We start from the raw sequence: 17,582 nt of genomic DNA, 5'->3' as shown, positions 1-17,582 counted from the left end.
CTTCCTAAACGCTGGGATTACGGACACACAGCAACATACCATGTCTCCTCTAACATTTCTTGAACGGCCTTTTTAGTAAGAAAACTTTCTGGAACTACATAGATCCAAAGGCTGTGATTTCAAACTTCAGATTCCATTCACTAACCAACATAGACTGAGCAGAGATGCTATCTGAATATAGAGATAATTGCCGATGACTGCGCTCAGGGAATTCACAAGTCCAACCAAAGAGAAGCCGCTAAATGAATCTGCTGCATCCATGCAGCAAACATTTCCCGCATGCTTTGCCCACACTATATGCCACAGTGACAATGCTGACATGAACCTCCCTGGCTCTCACAGAACTTCCTCTTGGAGGGGGCACTGAGAGCAGACATAAGAAAATGGTCTGCATACCGGGAGGTCCTAAAGGCAGAATTACAAATCTCAAAGACTGTAATGTTAAAACAGGAAAGTGAAAGTTAGGTCATAAATCTAAAGACATTGTAAAGAAAGGGACCCAATGAAGGAAAGGATGTGCAGAGGCCCTGGGTGGGACGGGCACAGCAGGCAGTGAGCGACAGCACTTGGCAAGGGTAGCCAGCAGGGTGTCACCAAGGTGGGTAGTAACAGAGGCAGACGCAACAATGAAGGTATCATGCCAGACCACAGGACCCTTGTTAGCGCTTTGGCTTACATTCCGAACGAGGCAGGAAGCCACTGCGGGTTCAGAGGAGAACAATATCATCAGACAGATTTTAAAAGACTCACCCAGGCTGCTTGGTAGAGAATCCTCTGCAGGTGGTTGACAGCATGCACAGAGAGGCTGGCCGGAAGGTTCCTACAGAAACCAGGCAAAGGAAACCAGGGTTAGACCAGAAGGCAATGGTCAGGGTAATCTAAACTGGCTGCCTTTGGGACACATTCTCATTGTCAAATAGAATCATACACTGACGAACTGGGTGGCAGTATTTGAAGGCAGACATTGGCTGTTTGATTGGGTTCCTCTGTTTTGGTTTGGTTTGATTTGGTTTGGTGTTCTCTGCTAAACTGCTGCTTTCACTTACGTCTTGGACACTGCCCAACAGGTTTTGTGTTTAAGGCTTGGTCCTCAGCTTGGTACTAATGGAGCCAAGTCGCTAGGTGGCTGGGGGTGTGCCAGCAAAAGGAATATGTGACGCTGCCTCTGTCTCTATTTCCCAGATGCTGTAGGAGAACAGCTTCTCCAGCCAATGCTCCTGGACTTGCTTTCTGACTCACAGGAGCAAAGGCAACGGGACTGAGTGATCATGGGACCAAACTTCGGAAACTCTGATCCCACCCAGAAAAAAAAAAACAGGCATTTGTCTAGCAAAGAGCAGCTGCCTAAAGAAATGCTCAACAAAGCTTCAAATTTGTGTCCACTGGGGCTGTTGGTCACGTGGCTTGTGGTTATACACTAATTTATACCTCCAGGCTCTATACTCAACTAGCCCATACTCAAGACATTTCTCTGTTTTTCCTACTGAGAATCCAGGCATTTTCATATTCATTTTTTTCTCCCTCTCGTTCCCTCCCTTCCTCCCCTCCCCTCCTCACTCCCTCTTCTATTGCCCCCGCTCTGGGGCAGAGCACAGAGCATATCCCAGATGGTTTTGACAGCTCTGGCCTCTAACTCAGCAACACTACCTTATCAACCGCAGAGCAAATGATGACCCAAATCGCATATTTTATATGATGCCAACACTCAGTCCCCAGTACCCTGTCTCCAAGAGAACTTTCTATAGCGCTCTACCTGGGGCTCCCTTTCCACTCCCTATGCCTTCATTGCACTGGAGTACAGAAGGGCATTCTGCTACTCTCACGTTAGTACTCTCCTGTAATACTCTCCCAGCCTACAAAGGCCTCCCCTGCCTCACTTGCACAGCTTTTCCTACGTGCATTTATCTATGCACTCTGCCCACATTCTGGCCTCTACAAATCACTCCCTTCAGGTCCCACACCACATGCTCATTCTGCACTGCTGATTTGAAAACACATGCCAACTGGTAGTGACTTTACAGCCTCCACTTAGACAACAGAGCATTTCATACATGTTACGTCTCAGGAAGTGACAATGTCCAAAAAGGACAGTTTCGCCTCAGGTCAAGCTGGACTGAAGAAGGATTTTTTTGGTGGTTAAATAAAAGACAACATTCCTCAGGAACTTTTGAAATGGGTTCACATTTGCAAGAGAGTTGCTAACCTTGCCTCTGGCAGAAGGGACATATGGTTCTCCATTGGCATATGCCTTTGGTTGTATATCAAAGTCCAGGCAAGCCTCTGGCCTCCCGCAGTCCCTGTTCATGCCTCTGGGCTCCCCCAGTCCCTGTTCACGCAGGGCCTCCCGCAGTCCCTGTTCATGCCTCTGGGCTCCCCCAGTCCCTGCTCACAGGTACCTGTTAGATGTTTGAAAGCTCCAACATGATGGAGGAAGGTCATTGGTTAATTAAATAAAGAAACTGCTTGCCCTGATAGGTTAGAACATAGGTGGGTGGAGTAAACAGAACAGAATGCTGGGAGGAAGAGGAAGTGAGCTCAGAGACGCCATGCTCCCCTCTCCCGGGCAGACGCGATAGCTCTGCTCTCTGAGGCAGATGCAATCGATGAAACTCCGACCCAGGATGGACGTAGGCTAGAATCTTTCCCGGTAAGACTGATGCTACACAGATTATTAGAGATGGGTTGATCGGGATATGAGAATTAGCCTGTAAGGGCTAGAGTTAATGGGCCAAGCAGTGTTTAAATGAATACAATTTGTGTGTTGCTATTTCGGGGCATAAGCTAGCCGGGCGGCCAGGGTGCCGGGGATGCAGCCCCGCCACTCCTATTACAACACCAACACTAGCATCTCACCTCCTTCTCGGCCAGGAACCCCAGGCCTGCCACAGCTCAGGGCTTTCTTCCCTTCAGCTACGGCCCTCCTTATACTACTGGTCTCGCTATTCTCTTGCTACTCTCCCGGGTCTCTCTTCCCTTGCAGACAGCCCTTGGTCATGCCCAGCCTACTTTGTTTTTCTTTCTGCTCTAGATTCTTCCAGATGCATCTGGTTGTTCTCTTTCTTAATCCACACTACCTGATCACCACCACCACCCCCAATCAAGAAGGGGCCATTTCGGTAGTTTCTTTATCGAGTCCCTCACGTACAATACACAGTGACTAAATTACTTATTTTAATGACAATAAATAAGCTGGAACAACACTGCCCCCCCTTTATCTGGTTGCCTGAAACTGGGTACTGAAAAAACCCTAAGAATTCTGAGTATCGTCTTTGAGTAAGACAGAACCAAAGTTATTTCCTACTCCATCTTTCTGAGTTCCCCCTGCCATTTTGACTCATCCACTAATGTTCTTCTTAGACAAACAGCATGCCACAGAAAAACAAAACTTACATCTAGGCTCATCTCATAAGAGTGGGATGACAAGCACATGACATCTGAAATCATAATCAAGCCAGTATTAGGCTCACACTTAAACAAGTCACTGGCTTTATGGGACAATAATTGGAAATGAAACGAGCAGTTCTGGGCTGCTGGTCATAACAGCTCTGCCATGACTGAGATCTCAGGGTACAGACAAGGGGCCACAGGATGACAGAAGCAAAAAAAAAAAAAAAGGAAAAATGATGGCTTTTAGTCAACCACTTACGTTCCAAGCAGAAATCCCTGCTACATTTCAAAACATCACACTTCCTCAATCTTGATGTACTATGCGCACTGGGGCAAGACATCACCAACTCACCTCTACCAGGGGCAGAGCATGCCCCAAGAAACTATGCCCTTGTGTTCCTCAAAAGAGACATGGTCTCTAAACCTAAGTATTACCTTTATTAATTCTTTCTTTCGCAAGGCAACTACCTTCTATGTTTAATGGACATACATAACAAATTCTTGTGTGTGCCTAACCCAGAAGAGGACAGTCACAATCCTTTGTTTTCTAGATCCTGGAGCAGAGGACAGGTAGAACCTATGATTCCTTCAGGAAGTGATATTTGCACTTAGGGCTGAGAAATCAGTTCCAAGTTGCCGGACAGAACAAAGCAGGAAATGAAAAGAGTCTTCTTTCTCAAGGGCAGAGAAGGACTCTGGGCAAAAAGAAGAACAGGCTGACATTGTGGTGCAGGCCTGCCATTTCAGCCAGTGAGAGTCTGAAGCAGAACGATGGCAAATTCAAAATCAATAGGGGAATCAGCAGAAGACGACGTCTTGAAAAATAAAATAATGAAGGAAGGAAGGGAGGAAGGAAGGGAGGAAACAGTTATACTAGAGAAAATAATAATAATAATAACAATAATAGTGATGATGATGATGGCAACGACACTGGAAATCCAGGAAGAGAACGGCTCCAGAAAACTTAGAAATCAGAGGTAAGTCAGGTGGAGCTCACTTGTCCAGTATAGGAAATGCTCAGTTGGATAGGCAGGCAGTGAGCATTCCTTCAAATAATCCTCAGTATGCAAATAATTCTGTGTCTCCACTTCTCTAGCAACACTGATCATGGCTGCTTTAAAACCACATGCCTTCCAGAAGCCCCTCAAAATAAAAAAATCCTCAATAGCACACACTCACACCCCTCCGAACCACAGATGACTATGGGCCAGACAAAACAAAGGAGTATCTCTTGGGAGCATTTGAAGAAAGATATCGTGATCACAAACAGTTGTGATTAACACTTAAGTAGAAGTTTCCAGAATAATGGGTACTGAGGGACATGGTAAAGTAGGTGCCAACAAAGGGAGGGGCGAGTTGCAAATTATACTCTCCCTGCTCAGACAGCAACTCTTTTTACTCTTCTCAAACCTGGCCCTAGGGCTGGGTTGACCTACAGAATACAAAGGGACTTGTCCTCCAGGTCTCCCAAGTCCCATTGCTTCCTTCTTTCCTTCCTTCATTTATTTATTGAGTTTTTCAAGACAGGGTTTCTCTGTGTAACCTTCGCTGTTCCAGTCCTGGAACTAGCTCTTGTAGATCATGCTGGCCTTGAATTCACAGAGATCAGCCTCCCTCTGCCTCCTGAGTGCTGGAAATAAGGCATGTGCCAACACCACCGGGCCCAAGTTCCATTCTTTTAAAAAAAAATAATTTATTTAACTTTATTTTATGTGCATTGGTATCAGATGCCCTGGAACTGGAGTTACAGACAACTGTGAGCTGCCATGTGGGTGCTGGGTATTGAACCCAGGTCCTCTGGAAGGACTGCCAGTGCTCTGAGCCACTGAGCCATCTCTCCAGTTACCCCCAGTGCCATTCTTCAGGATGTTGGTGACTTCTGCTTTTACACATTGACAATAGCCCCCCTCAGCACCTAGCCCTCATATGTGAGAAGCACAATCCACATGGCAGGGGCAGCACAGCAAATCTGCACGCTCTCCAGCGGACATCCTCACTGAACTCAAACGCTCGTGCTCAGTGAGTCATCTCAAACATTCAGAATGCAAGCCAGTTAGTCTCACATGAGGCAGGCCGACCCAGCAGAGACCAGTCAACCCAGACTCCTGAAATGGTTGTTTCAAGTCAGTAAGTTTTGGTGTATTCTGTTTGGTGTATTCTGCAAAAGAGGGCCAAGGCAGTGAAAGACCAGAGCAGCAAACAAGAAAGGTAAGGACTAAAACAGACAGGGTTCCTGCAGGACAGAGAGCCTGGGAATATTTCTAGAATTTGGCACTGAATCTTCAAAAGATCTGATTGAGTTATTGGGCAAATCATGCTTCTTATTTTCATTAATAAAAGAAAAGTGGACTCAAAAAAAAAAGCTCAAAGACCTTCATACTAGAGTTGAAAAGAAAATCCCTAAGGCAGGGAAGCAATAAATCTCAGGAGGAGACTAGAAGAGAAAAATGGAGAAAAGAAAGAGAGAAGGAGGTCACACCGTTTGAGTTACACCAACATGGAGGTCATATACAGGCCAGACAAGCCACGTTCAGGGAGGGGGAGCTCAGAGGAAGAGGACTGTTGGAAGCCCAAGGTACCACTGGAGGTATATTCAGGCTCTGCCAAGCATCAGCAAGAAAAAGAGAGAGAGAGAGAGAGAGAGAGAGAGAGAGAGAGAGAGAGAGAGAGAGAGAAAAGAACTGCTGCTCTTCCCAAAGTCCCCAGTTTGATTTGAGCACCCAGGTCAGGTGGTTTACAAGAACTCCAACTCTAGGAGATCCAACACTATTTTCTGGCCTTCATGGATGGGTGCACACATAAACACACACACACATATACATTTAAAAAACAACACATACTGATCTATATTTAGAGCACTATACAAGAGGGCAATGTTTCCTATTAAATGTCCAAAGATTTTTTTTATTTTTTTATATTCCTTAAAGAGATTTATTTATTTATTTTTTAATTTATTTATTTATTAAAGATTTCTGTCTCTTCCGCGCCACCGCCTCCCATTTCCCTCCCCTCCCCCAATCAAGTCCCCCTCCCTCATCAGCCCAAAGAGCAATCAGGGTTCCCTGACCTATGGGAAGTCCAAGGACCACCCACCTCCATCCAGGTCTAGTAAGGTGAGCATCCAAACTGCCTAGGCTCCCACAAAGCCAGTACGTACAGTAGGATCAAAAACCCATTGCCATTGATCTTGAGTTCTCAGTAGTCCTCATTGTCCGCTATGTTCAGCAAGTCTGGTTTTATCTCAGGCTTTTTCAGACCCAGGCCAGGTGGCCTTGGTGAGTTCCCAATAGAACATCCCCATTGTCTCAGTGTGTGGGTGCACCCCTCGCAGTCCTGAGTTCCTTGCTTGTGCTCTCTCTCCTTCTGCTCCTGATTTGGACCTTGAGATTTCTGTCCGGTGCTCCAATGTGGGTCTCTGTCTCTGTCTCCTTTCATTGCCTGATGAAGGTTAATATTCAGGAGGATGCCTATATGTTTTTTTTTTAAACACTGTTTCAGTTTCCTGACATTCCTTAATAATTTTTAGAGTGTGCACAAGCCATATTATCTTAAGTGATAATGACTGTTAAGGATTTACCCTTGGCCTCAAGTCCAGGCATTCCTCCAAAGGCCACTGAGCTACAACTAAACTTGCTTCACTCCATCTCAAAACCATCAGGTAACCACATAGCCCCCAGCCTCTCCTTCATCTTCCTGCCAAGCTCACTGCTGTCCTTCAAAAGGCAACTCATGGAGCGTCCTGTCACTCACAACCTCCTTGCCTTTTCCTCACAGATTTAAATATACCCTCACTTAGATATACATATACCCCACTATATGCTATAATACTTAAAAACTCTTGTGATAATTACTTGTTTAGACCTCTGCTCTCCCACCATGTTGTGGCTTCTTTGAGAGCACACATCAAGTACTATTCATTACTGAGTGCACAGTGCTCAGCAAAGCGCCTGAGTCATGAGGGGCCCTGCAGAGTGACCTGTTCTGTTGCTGTAGAGACTTCTTCTAGGTGCTTGGAATGCTTTTCAGAGCAGCTTTTAAAAACCCTCACAATGTGGATTATCATTTACTAGAAGGGTGGGAAATTTTAGGAACTAAAGAGGAAAATACATACTTATCTAGAATTAGAATACACGAGATAAATCTGAAATTTCCAGATGGAGACAGACCCAATATATCCGTCTGTTTCCCTGCATTGCATAGCTCCCATCTTATACAGCAAAGGACATTATAATTAGCTGTACACATGGCTATAATAAAGCAGTCTCGCATTTTCAATTTACTGCTCATACAGGGCTTCCCCGTAGAGTGTGGAAAAGAAAACATTCTAATTACAACTCAAGGCACCTGTTTCAAACACTTTTCTGAGGGTGTATTCTTTCTTACAAGAAGACGTCCTACATGCTGAGTCCTCTTGTGGCTCTTGGTCAGCTTACGCTTCGTTATCCTATGTCTTCACAATGTCTCTGGCTCTTGCATTTCACCCAAGTGTTTAGGAAAGGAAAGCCTCTGAGGGTCCCAGCAGGAAGTAGATGGGAACTTGAACACACAACTAAGGGGGGCGGGATTGTAATATGAAAGATTTTTTATCAGGTATGGCAGAGCGTAGGAAGTTAACCAGGGAGCATGGCATATCTTAGGTCTGAAAGAGAGCAGACGTGGAGGAACCCACAAAGCACAGCTGTAGCAGAAAGTCACATGACAGATATGCTAGCTTCCAGGAGGGAGTAGTATTTTCATCTGTCAGTGTGCTGGTAAGAAATCTGAGGGAGCAAGCGCCCCAACCTAACAACTCTCCCCTCATTAATCCCCTCTAGAACCTGCCAGAACGCCACAGATGTAGCGATTAACACCTAGCCTAAGGAACTGGAGGGTCAGAGGAGTAATATCCTATGTTGGCAGTTTCGCTTTTACTGGCTTCCTAGTCTCACTCTTCCTTTGGAAGAGCACTAGGCGAGTGTAAAACCCTGCCCAGGCGATTAGCATATGGACAGCAGGTACCGGGCAGGCTTGGCTCATATTCTTTTGCTGAGTGTGCATGCAGAAGCTGCTAGTGACCCACCCAGGTCTAACTTCCCAGTGACTCAGTTTCCCTGTGTGGAAGAGGTGTTATTCTATAGCCAACACCCTCCTGTCAGGGAACCTTTCAAGTACAAATACCAGTACTAATGCTTTCTAAACTCCTCAGGCCACAACCAGAGATTGGTAAACAAACAGCCCATCTCTTACTGCCCGGTCCAACAACTAGGAAGATTCTGCTGCTTCCTAAAAGCCCCCAGCACCAGAAAGTTGCTTACTCCCAGTAACTAGCTAACTAGCCCTATCTCTGGTGGCCCCTCCTGAGTACTATTTATACTCCCAAGTTTGGCTCAAACCAGTTTTAGAAGACATCAACCTAAGGGAATGTCTATAGTGTTTACTCTGAAGTGAAGAAAAGCATGTTCAATGTGGAACCAGAAAGTCGAACTTCTCAACAGCTGCCTGGCTTCGGCCTAGCTCCACCTGTCAGAAGAGATGCCAGGACTCAGCATTCTCAACTGTCATGTACCCTCTCAGCATAAACAATCTCAAAGTCCCTGTCTAGCTCCCAAGTTTACTAAAGTTGTACTAGAGAAACAGAAATGCTGCGGTTGACGTGCCAACTGTCACAAAACTCCACTCTTTGCAGTAATTCCTAAACCTTAAATTTGAACAGAAAAATGTGGGTGGGGCTGACTGACTGACTTTTGGATGTCAGTAAAATAAATATTAGAAATTAAAATTTGCCTGTCAAATGGCAATTAGATGTGATTCTTTAGCCAAATTTTCTCAATTTGGTGACATAAAAAATTTTCATTCATGAATCTCCCATAAATATCTCTTGACATTCTTTTTGTTGTCTTATCGCTGGAGATAAACTCAGGGTCCAGCCAGAACCAAACAAGTACTCTGCCACTGAAGTACAACACTAGTTTTATTGACACCTTTTAAACCCACTTTAATTTCGGTTTGGTTTGGGTAAAGTTTTCTGGTATTTGGAAGAATCCGGGCCAGGTCCTCCTACATAAGAAGAAGGCATTCTATCAGTGAACAAGAGAACATCCGTAGCCTTCATATTTGGTACTTGTTCACACGGTGAAGAAACGGGAGGTTTAGGCTTATCTGCATCATTCTGTCAACGTCTTCCTACTCTAATATTTCTCCTTAAAATGAAACGGAATATAGCAATCTCAAAGTCTATAAATTTCAATTATTTCAGTTCTGGTCTTGGACTTTATTACATTTTACCCAGTGCATTTTTCTATAGCAATGCCCACCTACTCCCTGGCAAAGTTGCTGCACCAATGCATCCCCAAACTAATTCTTAAAAAGGAAGCTTAGGTGCTAGACAGTGGCATATGATGACATATTCCATTTTCAGCTGTCGCATTCAGAATAATAGCAGAGATCATTCCAGTGACCACTCACAAGCATGACAGGTGGCCAAGACTTCTTAGTACTACTCGCAAACAAATTACAGGCAAACTGAAAGCAAGGGTGGATGCTGGGGAGGACACTGGGTATGGGACAGAAATGACTACAAGGGATTCCAAAGTTCCTACACTGCCATCTTAGCCAGCGCACTCATAACAAAAGTACCATGCATAACTACATGGGAAGTCAGAAAACAACAAGGGGCTTTCTGAAAGTTCTTCGGGGGCTCTGGGAACTCTTCCACCAGGTCCTGGGACGCAAGAGGCTGTGGGTGTTAGAAACAGGAGAAGCAGCCTGAGAACCAAGCAGAAGTTCTAAATTTGTAGTTTATAGGCACGATATCTGAAGAATGGTTTCCTTCCAACTTCCTCCACCATGAAGGATGGTCGGCTGTTTCTCTGTGATAGTTGGGGGGCGAGGGGAATGTGATGTCATACAATCTCATTTGCCAAAAAGTTATATAATAAAGTATCACAACTATAAGTTTGAACAAAGTACAAGCACTAATTTTATGTATATAAAAATCATAAAATTGCCCAAAGTATTAAATTACCAATACAGAAAATATTAAGTTACTTTAGAAGTGTTCACATGAATAACTTTGAATTAATGATATCAGTGGTTCTCAAAGGTGGTTACATAACAAGATTGCCTGGGAACCTAGAAAATTCCAAGAGCCAGGACATACACACCCAATACACACTAATCAAAACACCTCTTTAGATTGATAACTAGCAACAACATTATTTGAGGAGCTACTCTTGTGACACTGGCATGCAGACAAAATTGAGAACTAACCTGGATTGTGCTAAATTAATGCTAAGGAGACTTAGGCAAAAGACGCTCCTCTGCCCTTCCTTCGCATATGCTCATCTTTAGCCTGAAGCTGTCTCCTCCACCTGTGTCTATCTGAAGCTGCCACTCCAAGCCACCCTGGGGAACTGATACAGACGCCTACAAAGCAGATAAGAGTGAAGAAGAGAAACCATCAAGGACAGAACATTTAAACCACGTTCAACAGGGAGAAAGAGAATGGTATCCATGGTATGTTGACCGGAATGGCCCATCCAGTAAAAAGGGAGCTGCCTGACTGAGAGCAGGCTACACACAGCCATCAGCATGCTCAGCTTTGGCCCCTTTCCAGCTGTAGTATCATTCAAACATTAAGCCACTCACCTAAACTTTTACTAGCCATGTAACTTGGGCCTACATCACCTTGAACTTACAAGTGAGTAGAGACAACAGAATCTAAAGAGGAACTCCCACTCAGAAACATGGAAGCACACGCAAAGGGGTCTGAGAAATCCATCACATGGGCCCATGATCTGTGGGGAAAGGGTAGACACTCCAGACGGCAGCAGCAGCATAGGCAAAGGCCTGTGAGAGCAAAAGTGTGCAGTCAAGAAGCTAAAGTCAGGAAAAGAGAAGGGAGGCCAGAGGCCAGGGCTGTGAGACCCTACAGGGCAGCAGCAGGAAGGACCACACTCGGGTCCTCCCTCCAGTCCTGGGCTTCCCAATGCTACTGACAGGTTAGGTGACTTGTTGTACAGTCCAAAGTGTTTCCAGATACCACAAAACACTGGGAGAAAAACTGGCCCCCCTGGAGAAGAGCAGCCTGAGCGTCTTACTCGCAATCTCATTGAGGACGAACACCTACACCACAGTGAATTAAGCCTAGGATGATGAGCCCCTAAGTCAATGGGATGTGTTTAAGACAATGGTGAGGTAAGAAGTTTCATCTGGGTCAACCAATGTTCAGAAAGAAGCCAGAAGCCGCAGAACTCCCAAAAGCCCTCGTGGTGCAGTCAGGAAGCCATCTAGAACTGTGCAGACTCAATGAACCCAGGGTGGCCTAGTGAGAGAGGAATGCAACTTTGGAAATATGGCTCCAGGTTTTCCTCTGTGTTCTTGGTGAAAATGCCAAGGGCAGAAGGTACGGTGAGGTGGGCAGCTGAAAACTGCCGTATACCTCAGGATTTTGCACAAATACAAGTGAGTTTAGCTTTTCTTTAAAAATATGCTATGACTCATGCATCCTAACATGTTCGCTTTATGAATAAGAAAACAGGCACAGAGCTGGGTATAGGGGTATAGACATTTAATGCTGTAATCTCAACACTCTGGAGGCTGAGGCGAGCTCACCTTGTCAAATTCACTTCCAACTGGACGACGACATGGAACTCCTACATTTGCTACTGAACACGTGCTTCTCTCACGGTAGGCACAGGTCCTTTTGTCGGTCTGTTAGTGCCATTGCCTTCACATTTGGTACTTTTGTGTTTGTTCTGATATTTAAAATGACCGGTTAAGACTTGTGTTCAAGTTCTTTCCAGTGTCTGCATGTGCGAGAAGATGGCAACATGTAGGGCCCTGGTCTCCCTTATTCCTGTGGTGCATTTGTGGGGACAGTTTATGATCAACTTACTAAGCTTCCTGTGTGTTTCTGTGCTATGCCTGCCCCGCCTGGTGGTTAGCTGCAGGGCATTCACTCCATTGATAATATGGTCATTTCCCACCTGACTGGGTGGAGATCGTGGTTAGCTGCAGTCAGGTAGATAAAAACTCCCCCAACGCTGAATAAAGTGGCATTCGGCTGATCTCCTTCCGAATGACCCTGGTCTCTCTGTGTCTTCTTTTCAATCTCCAGGCCCTTGCCCGACTCGCGTTCGGTACAGTGGCGCGCGAACTGTACCGAGGGTGTAACACCAAATCGGGTGTTACAATTGGAGGCCCCGCTGGGATGATCATCGGCAACTAGACCCATCTGCGAGATCGGGAAGTAGGGATCCCTGAGAGGTCGCCCTCGGGAAGGCTGGCCAGCAGGTAAGAAATTGTGTGGCGAGGGTGTATTGGTTATGGGTGCAAGTTATTCTGTTCCTGTGTTAAAGGGCCGGTTAACAGGCCAGTTGTTAGGTCTTTTGGAAAATAAAGGCACCGGTATTAAAGTTGAGACAGCACAAGAGATCATTAAGACAGTTTTAGAGTTTAGTCCCTGGTTCCTACATGCAGGGGGTTTTAATATTACTGATTGGGAGCAGGTAAAGGCTGATCTTCAAAATGCACTAAAAGAGCGAGGGCCACAAGAATTCCCCATGGCGATATTTTCAACTATGGCGCTTGGTCAGAGATGCTCTTCTCAGTGATGATGTTAAGTGAAAGAGCAATTAGAGAATTTAAACAAAACCCTTGAGGAGATTCAGGAAGTAGAATCTATGAGTTCTATTAAGAGTTTTGAGGAACAGGAAGTTACAGGAACAGGAAGTATTAGAAAGGATATAGAAGAAGAAGAAATTTTAGAAAAGGAGATCGCACTGATAAAAAAGAAGTTAGAAAAAGACGAAAGGAAGGAAGCAAACAGAGATGTCTCCATGAGACCGCCTCCGCATAATCCTTGCACTACTGCTTCTGCCCCTATGGACTTAGAGGCAGAAATCCGAGAGATCCGGGACAGGTTAAATTATCTAAGTGGAGAGAAGCAGATTTATCCTGTTGTGGAAAAGATTGATCAACAGGGACAGAGGACCAGGCAACATAACCCTCTGGCTTTTAAGGATATTAAGCAGTTGAAAGAAGCAGTTGTAGACTATGGAGCTCATGCTCCTTTCACGGTAGCTTTATTGGAATCCTTTGCAGACCTCAACCTTATACCAAATGACTGGATGCAGCTTTGCAGGGCTTGTCTTTCAGGGGGAGATTATTTGTTATGGAGAGGTGAAATGCAGGAAAATTGCAAAAAGACTGCAGGCAAAAATGCTGAAGCAGGTTTCCCCCAGAATAACCTTGACATGTTAACTGGTGAAGGACAATATGCTAGCTTAGAAGCACAGATTGCTTATGATCCTGCAATTTATGCTCAGATAGCTGCAGCAGCCGTTAAAGCTTGGAAAACTTTACCTAACAAAGGATCACGAGAACAGCTTTCAAAGATCCTTCAAGGATCTTCAGAACCTTATTCTGAATTCATTGACCACCTTCTACAGGTGGGAAGCCGCATTTTTGGGGATGTGGATTCAGCTATGCCAGTCGTTAGACATTTGGCCTTCGAAAATGCAAACAAGTTCTGTCAGCAAGTCTTACGCCCCCATAGAGATGGAGATTTGAATGATTTTATCCAATTATGCAGAGACATTGATGGCACCCACGTGATGGGCCAGGTCATTGTTTCTGCCCTCAAGGAAGGCCAAGGTGGAGCTAGGCCTAGGAATTGTTTTCAATGGGGAAGATCAGGATACATTAAAAGGAACTGCCCTACAGGTAAAGGGATGGTTAATCAGCCCAAAAAATAAGCCAGGTGTGCTGGTACGAGCCTTTAATCCCAGCTCTTGGGAAACTCTTGAGTTCAAGGCCAGCTTGGTCTACTGAGTGAGTTCCTGGAACAGCTAGAAGCAGGACACATAGTGCCATCCACTTCTCCCTGGAATACCCCTATCCTTGTTATTAAGAAAAAGTCTGGTAAATGGAGGTTATTGCAAGATCTTAGAGCAGTTAATGATTGCATGGAAATTATGGGGGCAACTCAACCTGGGTTGCCTCAGCCTGTAGGTATTCCTGCAGGATATTATCTTTTAGTTATTGACCTGAAGGATTGTTTTTTCACCATTCCCTTGCATCCAAGAGACTCTGATAAATTTAACCATACAAGCGCTACCAATGGGTAACACTGCCCCAGGGTATGGCCAATAGTTCTGTAATTTGCCAAATGTTTGTGGCACGGGTTATTGCCCCTATTAGGTATAAATATTCTCAACTGTATATAAGTCATTATTTGGATGACATCCTATTAGCTGGACAGGACCCAAAAGTAGTCCTTGAGGCTTTTGCTGACTTGCGAGTATGCCTAGCACATGCGGGGTTAGTTATTGCTTCTGAAAAAGTACAACAACAGTTTCCATATCAATACTTGGGGCATCAGCTGTTGCAGACAGGAGTAAAACCGCAGAAGGTTACTCTTCGCCTGGATAGACTACAGACTTTGAATGATTTTCAAAAGTTGCTTGGAGACCTAAATTGGGTCCGGCCCAGTCTGGGAATTTCTACTGGAGACTTAAAACCACTTTTTGACATTCTGCAGGGGAATCCAGACCCAACCTCCTTTCGTGAGTTAACACCTCAAGCAAGGCAATGTATTACTCTATTTGAAGAAAAGCTTGCCTCTGCTCATATTAATTATATTGACTATAGTCAGCCACTGCTGTTGATAATTTTCCCCTCCAAGCATAGTCCTACTGGAGTTTTTTGGCAGCAAGGACCCATCCTGTGGGTACATGAACATGTGTCACCTGTAAAAATTGTTATCTCTTATCCATCAGCTGTGCTACGTGTTATTCAGAAAGGATATAAGCTTAGTTTGCAAACTTTTGGAATGTTACCTGATAAGGTTATTACACCTTATACCCAGGCAGAAATAACTTGGTTACAAAATTTTGCTGAAGATTGGACTTTATTTTTATGCACTAATCCCTGCAAGTTAGACAATCATTATCCTTCTGATAAATTAGTCACCTTCTTTAAAAATCATCCGGTATGTTTCCCTAAAATGATTTCTTTGCAGCCTCTGGCAGGGGCACGAAATGTGTTTACTGATGGATCTTCCACCGGGAGAGCTGTAGTAGCCTCCCCTCCTGATTTTGATATTCAGTCTGTTAATACTAACTCTGCTCAGGTGGCTGAATTAGTTGCTGTCCAGATGGCCCTAGAGAAATATGCTGATATTCCATTTAACCTTTTTACTGACAGTCAGTATATAAGCAAAATTCTTGCACCGTTGGAAACTGCAGCTTATATTGCCTCTGTATCTCGAGTCCAGATGCAGTTATTGGCTATTCAAACTTTGCTTTGGGCCCGATCTGTACCCATTTACGTAGGGCATTTGCGGGCTCATACTGACCTCCCTGGTCCTTTAAATGAGGGAAACGCTTTGGCTGATCAGCTTACTCGTCAGATTTATGTAGTTAGTCAGAAATCTTATGAAGCTGCAGAAAAAGCTCATAATCGTTATCATCTCAATGCTGGATCTTTAAGATTTCATTTTAAGATATCTCGAGAGCAAGCCACTAATATTGTTAAAAAGTGCTCTCTGTGTACAGAACTTTTAACTGTTCCCCATTTGGGAGTTAATCCTCGTGGGCTTGCCCCTAATCATTTATGGCAAATGGATATCACCCATGTTCCTTCTTTTGGGCACATGCAATATGTTCACGTAACCGTGGATACATATTCTCATCTCATTTTTGCCTCAGCTCACACAGGAGAAAGATTACGAGATGTAAAAAGTCATTGTCTCCAGGCTTTTGCCTACATGGGAGTTCCTAAAACTGTAAAAACTGATAATGGACCAGCCTATACTAGCACTGGCTTTGCTAAATTTTGTTCTGAGTTTTCAATTTCTCACAAAACGGGTATACCTTATAATCCTCAAGGACAAGCTATAGTGGAGCGAGCGCATCGTACGCTCAAAGCCTATTTGCATAAAACAAAAAAGGGGGAATATGGTTCCACCCCCAGAGATCATTTATCTTTTATTTTATACATTTTAAATTTTTTGACTGTTGATGCTCAATCTCATACTGCCGCTGACAGGCATTGGCGGCCAGATTCTTCCGGGATGCCTCATGTCAAATGGAAGAATCTATCAGATGGCACCTGGCATGGTCCAGATCCTGTACTGGTGTGGGGAAGAGGGGCTGTTTGTGTTTTCCCGCAGGATGCTGACAATCCAATATGGGTACCTGAGCGGCTGGTGCGTGCTGTGGATTTTCCTGTCCAGAAGCCTGAAGACAGGACAGAGCCGAGAGATCAAAGAGATTCTGGCTTGTCAACTGAAGAGTTGCGGGTTTCCTGAGGAGCTGGCTGCGGTGGTCCGAGTGCCAAGGATTGTTCCTCGCCCTTCTACCTATCTATATCGGCAGCCACAGCTGTTGCTGCCACAGCAGCTAAGCTGCTGGATTCTTCATTAGTCAGTCAGTTGCTTCCTGCTAGCACAAAGGATACCTTCTCAGGGCAGGTTGCAAATGCCGTAGCCATTCAAATTGAGCTAAATTTACAAATGAATATTGCAGTTAATTTTGCTCTTGGTTGTGGTTAAAGACCACTGCTAGATGTTACAGTAATAAGCTTATTGCTGTTGTTTACGGACCCTGAGGTGTACAATTTACAAATTGGCTCTTAAAATTATTCTAGTTAGCTATACCAGGGTTATTTTCACCAGCGCTGAGACCTTACTTAAAGGGCTCCAATTTGGGCAGAATTATTAAGAATTGAGCAAGCACAGTCTCCTTAAAGGATGCTTACATATGCTGGAGCATCATCTTCATGGTTATGATGCCAGAGCAAAAGGCAAGCTCAGGTCAATGTTGCCATGTGGCAAGTCCTCTTAGCTATTGCCCCAGAGAATCTTTCAGCACAAATCTGGCTGAACTCGGTGATGGATGACTAGTGAGCCAAAGACGGGAAAGGCTTTTGGGGGGCTGCCTCAACCTAAGACAGGAAATGTGTTTTGACCTGGATGCTTTCCCATGACGGGTAAGGGGTATTGCCTGACGTCCAATGCCACCCAAGACAGGCCTAGTCATAATTTATACAAAAGGGGGACCTGTAGGGCCCTGGTCTCCCTTATTCCTGTGGTGCATTTGTGGGGACAGTTTATGATCAACTTACTAAGCTTCCTGTGTGTTTCTGTGCTATGCCTGCCCCGCCTGGTGGTTAGCTGCAGGGCATTCACTCCATTGATAATATGGTCATTTCCC

At 44.8% G+C, this 17,582-nt stretch overlaps 1 protein-coding gene across 9 annotated transcripts in view; it reads right to left on the bottom strand.

Moving 5' to 3' along the window:
• Positions 1–17,582, bottom strand: part of Plcb4 (phospholipase C beta 4) — a 358,529-nt gene that overhangs the window by 270,624 nt on the left and 70,323 nt on the right. For all 9 annotated transcript variants that reach the window (XM_075962284.1, XM_075962287.1, XM_075962283.1 and 6 more), the window contains exon 2: positions 751–820. The gene's annotated coding sequence lies outside the window, so the exon portion shown is untranslated. The remainder of the gene's footprint in view (positions 1–750; positions 821–17,582) is intronic.

The sequence above is a fragment of the Microtus pennsylvanicus genome, chromosome 2 (assembly GCF_037038515.1).
Source record: "Microtus pennsylvanicus isolate mMicPen1 chromosome 2, mMicPen1.hap1, whole genome shotgun sequence".
NCBI lineage: Eukaryota > Metazoa > Chordata > Mammalia > Rodentia > Cricetidae > Microtus > Microtus pennsylvanicus.
The sequence above is the reverse complement of the archived record's forward strand: the minus strand, read 5'-3'. Positions and strand labels throughout refer to the sequence as shown.